This window comes from Triticum dicoccoides, unplaced genomic scaffold (assembly GCF_002162155.2).
Source record: "Triticum dicoccoides isolate Atlit2015 ecotype Zavitan unplaced genomic scaffold, WEW_v2.0 scaffold16663, whole genome shotgun sequence".
Taxonomy (NCBI): domain Eukaryota; kingdom Viridiplantae; phylum Streptophyta; class Magnoliopsida; order Poales; family Poaceae; genus Triticum; species Triticum dicoccoides.
The window spans coordinates 44682-52995 of record NW_021219259.1 but is presented as its reverse complement, the minus strand read 5'-3'; positions in this window follow the sequence as shown (position 1 = coordinate 52995).

Sequence of the window (8314 nt, the reverse complement as noted above, 5' to 3'; positions counted from 1 at the left end):
GAAACATATGGATCCAAATCAGCCCCTTACGAAGCAACGCATAAACTAGGGTTTAAGCTTCTGTCACTCTAGCAACCCATCATCTACTTGTTACTTCCCAATGCATTCCTCTAGGCCCAAATAATGGTGAAGTGTTATGTAGTCGACGTTCACATAACACCACTAGAGGCTAGACAACATACATCTCATCAAAATATCGAACGAATACCAAATTCACATGACTACTAATAGCAAGACTTCTCCCTTGTCCTCAGGAACAAACGTAACTACTCACAAAGAATATTCATGTTCATAATTAGAGGGGTAATAATGTGCATAAAGGATCTGAACATATGATCTTCAACCAAATAAACCAACTAGCATCAACTACAAGGAGTAATCAACACTACTAGCAACCTACTAGCACCAATCCCGGACTTGGAGACAAGAATTGGATACAAGAGATGAACTAGGGTTTGGAGATGAGATGGTGCTGGTGAAGATGTTGATGGAGATTGCCCTCTCCCGATGAGAGGAGCATTGGTGATGACGATGGTGGTGATTTCCCCCTCCCGGAGGGAAGTGTCCCCGGCAGAACAGCTCTGCCAGAGCCCTAGATTGGTTCCGCCAAGGTTCCGCCTCGTGGCGGCGGAGTCTCGTCCCAAAGGTTGCCTTCTATTTTTTCCTCATCGAAAGACTACATATAGGAGAAGATGGGCGTCGGAGAGCCACCAGGGGGCCCACGAGGTAGGGGGCGCGCCCCAAGGGGGGGCGCCCCCACCCTCGTGAGCAGGGTGTGGGCCCCCTGGCCTTCATCTTTGGCGACGATTTTTCTTTATTTATTTTAAGATATTCTGTGGGGTTTTAGGACTTTTGGAGTTGCGCAGAATAGACATCCAATATTTTCTCCTTTTCCAGCCCAGAATTCCAGCTGCCGGCATTCTCCCTCTTCATGTAAACCTTGTAAAATAAGAGAGAATAGCCATAAGTATTGTGACATAACGTGAAATAACAGCCCATAATGCAATAAATATTGATATAAAAGCATGATGCAAAATGGACGTATCAGTTACTTCCATACTACTTTGCTACTAAATACTTTGCTGCAGATACTAAGTTATCCAGGTGTGGTTGAATTGACAACTCAACTGCTAATACTTGAGAATATTCTTTGGCTCCCCTTGTGTCGAATCAATAAATTTGGGTTGAATACTCTACCCTTCAAAACGGTTGCGATCCCCTATACTTGTGGGTTATCAAGACTATTTTCTACCACCGTTCCTAGAGAGCATAGCTCTATTCTTTGATTCACTTGGGATTTATATCTGCTGGTCACTATGAGGAACTTGAAAGATGAAAGAACTAAGATTTATCCCTCAACTACGAGGGGATGTAAGGAACTGCCATCTAGCTCTGCACTTGATTCTCCTTCTGTTATGAGTAAGCTTGCGACACCTAAACCTGCTTCTGCTATTAATTCTGATATGTCGCATGTTATTGATGATGTCACTTCTACTATGCATGATACTTATAATGAAACTACTTCTATGCTTGATACTATTGTGCCATTAGGTGAATATCTTGATGAACAACTTGCTAGGGTTAGAGAGAATGAAATTCTTGAAACCGATATTATTGAAGATAGTGATGATGAAGGTTCTCCCCCTAAATATGAATTGCCTGTTGTTCCTGAGGTTATGTTATGGATGAAGAAACTGCTAAAGATTTTCTAGCTTGCAATGATAGATCTGACCTTAAGAAGTTATTAGCTAAACTGAAATAGAAATATCTGAAAGCTAGAATGAAATATGACCCTGCTTTTGCTACTTCACCTATCTTTGTTACTGATAAGGATTATGATTTCTCTGTCGATCCTGAGATAATTACTTTGTTTGAATCTGATCCTTTTTATGGCTATGAATCTGAAACTGTTGTGGCACATCTTACTAAGTTAAATGTTATAGCCACCCTGTTCACTAACGATGAGAAATCTCGCTACTACTATATCCTTAAGATATTTCCGTTCTCATTAAAGGGTGATGCTAAAACTTGGTATAATTCTCTTGATCCTGGTTGTGTGTGTAGTCCCCAGGATATGATTTATTACTTCTCTGCTAAATATTTCCCTGCTCATAAGAAACAAGTTGCCTTGAGGGAAATATATAATTTTGTGAAAATTGAAGAAGAGAGTCTCCCACAAGCTTGGGGGAGGCTTCTCCGATTACTTATTGCTTTGCCTGATCATCCTCTTAAGAAAAATGAAATACTTGATATCTTTTATAATGGACTAACTGATGCTTCCAAGGACCACTTGGATAGTTGTGCTGGTTGTGTTTTCAGGGAAAGAACAGTCGATCAAGCTGAATTGCTATTGAATAATATGTTGACTAATGAGAACATTTGGATACTTCCTGAGCCAACTCCTAAATCAACTCCGAAGAAAAGAGGTGTTCTATTTCTCAGTCCTAAAGATATGCAAGAGGCGAAGAAATCTATGAAAGAAAAAGGTATTAAAGCTGAAGATGTTAAGAATTTACCTCCTGTTGAAGAAATACATGGTCTTAATATACCACCTATTGAAGAAATACGTTGTCTTGATAACCCAGCACAGGTAGTGAAGGTAAATTCTCTCTATAGATATGATAAAGTTGAAATCCCGTCTACTAAGTTTGATAGCCAGTGCTTGGATGAATTTGAGGACTTTATGGCTAGACAAGAAAATTTCAATGCTTATGTTAGTAGACAATTGAAACGAAATGCTTATATGATTTGCCACTTGAGTGATTATATGTCTAGAGTTAAAGGTGAACTTAAACTCATTAGTAAACATGCTTCGATGGATACCACTCAAGTAGAACAAGTACTTAAGGCTCAAAATGATTTGCTCGATGAATTAAATAATAAACATGACTTTGCAGTTAGAGTGGCAACTAGAACGGGTAAAATGACTCAGGAACCTTTGTATCCTGAAGGCCACCCTAAGAGAATAGAGCAAGATTCTTAGAGAAATAATGTTGATATACCTAGTCCTTCTAAAAAGAAGAAAAAGAAAAATGATAGGACTTTGCATGCTTCTAGTGAACCTATTGTAGACACACCTGAGAATCCCAATGATATTTCTATTTCTGATGCTGAAACACAATCTGGCGATGAACATGAACCTAGTGATAATGTTAATGATAATGTTCGTGTTAATGCTCAACCTAGCAATAATAATGATGTAGAGATTGAACCTGCTATTGATTTGATAACCCACAATCAAAGAATTAACGTTATGATAAGAGAGACTTTGTTACTAGGAAGCACGGTAAAGAAAGAGAACCATGGGTTCAGAAACCCATGCCTTTTCCTCCTAAACCATCCAAGGAAAAGGATGATGAGGATTTTGAGCACTTTGCTGAAATGATTATACCTATCTTTTTGCACATGTGTTTGACTGATATGCTTAAAGTAAATCCTTATGCTAAGTATATGAAAGATATTATCACAAATAAAAGAAAGATACCGAAAGATGAAATTTCCACCATGCTTTCTAAATATACATTCAAGGGTGGAATACCAAAAAAAAACTAGGAGACCCAGGAGTACCAACTATACCATGTTCCATTAAAAGAAACTATGTTAAAACTGCTTTATGTGATCTTGGAGCTGGTGTTAGTGTTATGCCTCTCTCTTTATATAGTAGACTTGAATTGAATAAGTTGACACCTACTGAAATATCTTTGCAAATGGACGATAAATCAACTGCTATACATGTCAGTATTTGTGAGGATGTGCCTGTTGTGGTTGCAAACGTTAATATCTTAACGGACTTTGTTATTATTGATATTCCCGAGGACGATAGTATGTCAATATCCTTGGTAGACCCTTTTTGAAAACTGCAGGGGCTGTTATTGATTGTAACAAAGGCAATGTCACTTTTCATGTTAATGGTAATGAGCATACGATACACTTTCCGAGGAAACAACCTCAAGTTCATAGTATCAATTCTATTGGAAAAATTCCATCTATTATTATTGTAGGTTTTGAATTTCCTCTTCCTACTGTCAAGAAGAAATATGATATTCTTATTATTGGGGATGTGCATATCCCCGTTGAGGTAACCTAGTGTTATTCGAAATTTCCCCGAATCCATGTTATTCAGAATGAGTTTGTTAACAAGACTTGATCAACCTTGTTAGTGGATTCCTTTTGATGAGCATGAGATGGATGAAGTTAGAAGGCACAACCTTCTGTACCCTCCTTTTTAATTTCTGTTATTTAGCTTAAATAAAACAAAATTAGTATTTTCTATTTGTTTTCTGAATTATCCATGCAATAAAAAAAATACCCCGAAAATAAAGTTCTCCAAATGCCCTAAAAATTTAGTATGATTTTTTCTAGAATATTTGAGAATATCTGGCACTGAGAACACAATAGGGGGAGCTGGCACCTGGCCACGAGGGTCAGGGGCGCGCCCTACTCCCCTTTGCGCGCCCCCTACCTCGTGGACCCACGGTGGCCCCCCTTCACTTATTCCTGCACCCATACTCTTCTTCTTCCTCCCAAAAAATCAATATCCAGCTCAAGCACGAGTTCTAGCTCATTTTGCTGCCATTTTTGATCTCCTTGCTCAAAGCTCCATTCACAAAACTGCTTTGGGGGATTGTTCTTTGGTATGTGACTCCTCCAATGGTCCAATTAGTTTTTGTTCTAGTGCTTTATTCATTGCAAATTTTTGCTGCCTAGGTGACCCTGTTCTTGAGCTTGCATGTCAAATTTATATGGTCCCAAGTAGTTCTAATGCATGATATAATCTCTAGGCACTTGTGGGAGTAGTTGCTACCAATTTTGTTGAGTTTGGTTCACTTTTATTTTGAGTTACTAAAAATTTCAGAAATTTTTCAGAGGAAGAAATATGTCCAATGGTCCAATGAGTTTGGTTCTTCAAGGAAGCAAGGACCTAGGCTTGCAATACGTGAGCAGGACGATGAACCATTGAGGGAAGCTTATGTGCGACCTTGTGAATGGCCGTCGGAGGAGTTTATGGTCAAAGGAGGCATCAAGGATGAATTTGATGCATATGTGCGTAATGCAAGATAAGTGCCCTCAATACTACCATTTAACTGATTCCTTTGTGAGAAGGTTTAAATTTACATCTTCATGTAATTCTCGCAATGTCCTATTTCATCTTTATGATAAATCTTATACCATGGACTTAGAAGATTTTACTACTGCTTGTAAACTCCCGCAGTGGGGTAGTATTAATGAACCTCGTAAATCTGAATATAAAGACTTTCTTGCTAGTATCACTGTGGGAGAATCCAGAGAAATAGCACAAGCTACCATAGGGAGCATTCATTTTCCTGCAATACATTATTTTTCTCTCTTCATAGGTAGATGCATTAACGGTAAAGATGAAGCTTGTCACATGTGTGTCCTGGATCTTTGTATTCTCAAGAGTGCTGTATTAGGGGATAAACAATATAACTTAGGGGCAATTGTTGCACGAAGGTTGCATAATAATGGTTTAGATGGAGACTTGTTTGGAGGGATTTATGCGACCTATGTGGCTAATTATCTTGGTATACCCGCACATGAAAATGATAGGGAGTTGCCTCCCGCTTATTTAGATTATAATGCCATGGTTAATCATCATTTTCTTGAGAGGAATGAACAAATCCTCCAGTATCGACTAATCTTTGATAGACATCGCGTTGTCCATATTACTCTCCATGCTCCTGCCTTCTTTGATTACCAGGCAAAAGGAAGATATATTATCACCAGGGAGGAGGCGAACGAGTATGAGAGGAGGACGGAGGCAGCTCGCCTACAGGCTGCAGCTCGTGAGGCAATGGGTGATACATCTCAGTATGACCCCAGTTATAACTTCGGATATCCGCCAGGCCATCCATGGGCATAGACCAACTTAGGATAAAACCCTAAGCTTGGGGGAGTACGTATTTCTCACCGACATTACATTCATGTTCACACACTCATTCTAGTTGTTGGTACTCATACTTTTTCATTGTACTATCCATGCTAGTTTATTTTCTTTTCTTGCTTTCTTCTTGTGTGTTTAAATAACCTTAAGAAAACCAAAAAAATTAGTTGTAGCTTTTAGCTAGTTTATTTTCCATGCTTGTAGTAGTAGTAATTAAAAGAAAACCCAAAAAGATTTCTCGTTCTTCTTTGTATTGTTGGGAGCTTTTCTGTGTAAATAGTTTTATTTCTTTTCTTTGGGGGTCGAGAGGAGAAGACCATGATGAGAATGTTGAGTGGCCCTTATATGCATTATTGTTGATTTAACCGAGAGCCCATATTACCTTGTCGTCTCCCTTGGATTGAATGCTTGCAGATTCCAGCTTAGTCCAATGCATGTGCACTATTATTATTATACACACTGTTCGATCATGCAAGTGAAAGGCAATAAGGACGATATATGATGGACTGATTGAGATGAGAGAAGCTGGTATGAACTCGACCTATCTTGTTTTTGTAAATATGATTAGTTCATCGTTCCTGATTCAGCCTATTATGAATAAACATGTTTGCAATGACAATTAGATATTATAGTTGCTTATGCCATGCTTAATTAGCTAGGAGTTTATAATGGTTTACATTGCGTGCCAACATGCTATTAAAATGGTTGTGATGTGGTATGATAGGGTGGTATCCTTCTTTGAATGATTCGAGTGACTTGACTTGGCACATGTTCACGCATGTAGTTGAAACAAAATCAACATATCCTTCATGATATTTATGTTCATGGTGGATTATATCCTACTCATGCTTGCACTCAGTGTTGATTAATTTTAATGCATGTTCATGACTGTTGTCCCTCTTTAGTTGGTAGATTCCTAGTCTCTTTCTAGCCTTCACCTGTACTAAGCGGGAATACTGCTTGTGCATCCAAACTCCATAAACCCCAAAGTTATTCCATATGAGTTCACCATACCTTCCTATATGCGGTATTTACCCGCCATTCCAAGTAAATTTGTATGTGCCAAACTCCAAACCTTCAAATGAAATTCTGTTTTGTATGCTCGAACAACTCATGTATCAACTAGGGTTGTCTGTATCTTCCATGTTAGGCGGGTTATTGTCAAGAGGAGTGGACTCTGCTCCTCATTCATGAGAAAATGGCAGGTCACAGGGATGCCCAGTCCCATGCTCAAATCAAATCAAAATAATTACAAACAAAACTCCCTCAAGATTGTTGTTAGTTGGAGGCATCCGTTGTTTTGGACAAGCCATGGATTGATACTTGTTGGTGGTGGGGGAGTATAAACTTTACCATTCTGTTTGGGAACCGCCTATAATGTGTGTAGCATGGAAGATATCGAGATCTCTCAGTTGTTATGTTGACAGTGAAAGTATACTGCTCAAAATGTTATTTATCTCTATTTCAAAATCGAGCTCTGGCACCTCTACAAATCCCTACTTCCCTCTGTGAAGGGCCTATCTATTTACTTTTATTTTGAGTCATCACCTCTTATTAAAAAGCACCCGCTGGAGAGCACCGTTGTCATTTTCATGCATTACTATTAATTTATATTGGGTATGACTATGACTGGATCTCTTTTACCATGAATTACAATGTTTAGTTAGTCCTTGATCTTTAAAGGTGCTCTGCATTTATGTTTTCGGTCTCAGAAAGGGCTAGCGAGATACCATCTTGTTATATCATATTATGATTATCTTAAGAAAGTGTTGTCATCCGAGTTTTATTATTATTGCTCGCTAGTTGATTATGCCATTGATATGAGTAACATGACACCTAAGTGTTATTATGAATATGGTTAGTTCATAATCTTTACTGAAAACTTGAATGCTGGCTTTGCATATTTGCAACAACAAGAGCAAACAGAGTTTGTAAAAGTTTTTCTTTATCACTTTCAGTTTGTCAACTGAATTTCTTAAGGACAAGCAAAGGTTTAAGCTTGGGGGAGTTGATACGTCTCCGTCGTATCTACTTTTCCAAACACTTTTGCCCTTGTTTTGGACTCTAACTTGCATGATTTAAATGGAACTAACCTGGACTGACGCGGTTTTCAGTAGAACTGCCATGGTGTTATTTTTGTGCAAAAATAAAAGTTCTCGGAATGACCTGAAAATCCATGGAGCAACTTTTTGGAATAAATAAAAAATACTTGCGAAAGAATCAGCATCAGGGGGCCCACACCCTGTCCACGAGGGTGGGGGGCGCGCCCCCTGCCTCGTGGGCCCCCTGGACCTTCACCGGCCTTAACTCCAAATCCATATATTCATGTTCGCGGAGAAAAAATCAGAGAGAAAGATTCATCGCGTTTTACAATACGGAGCCGCCACCAAGCCCTAAACTCTCTCGGGAGGG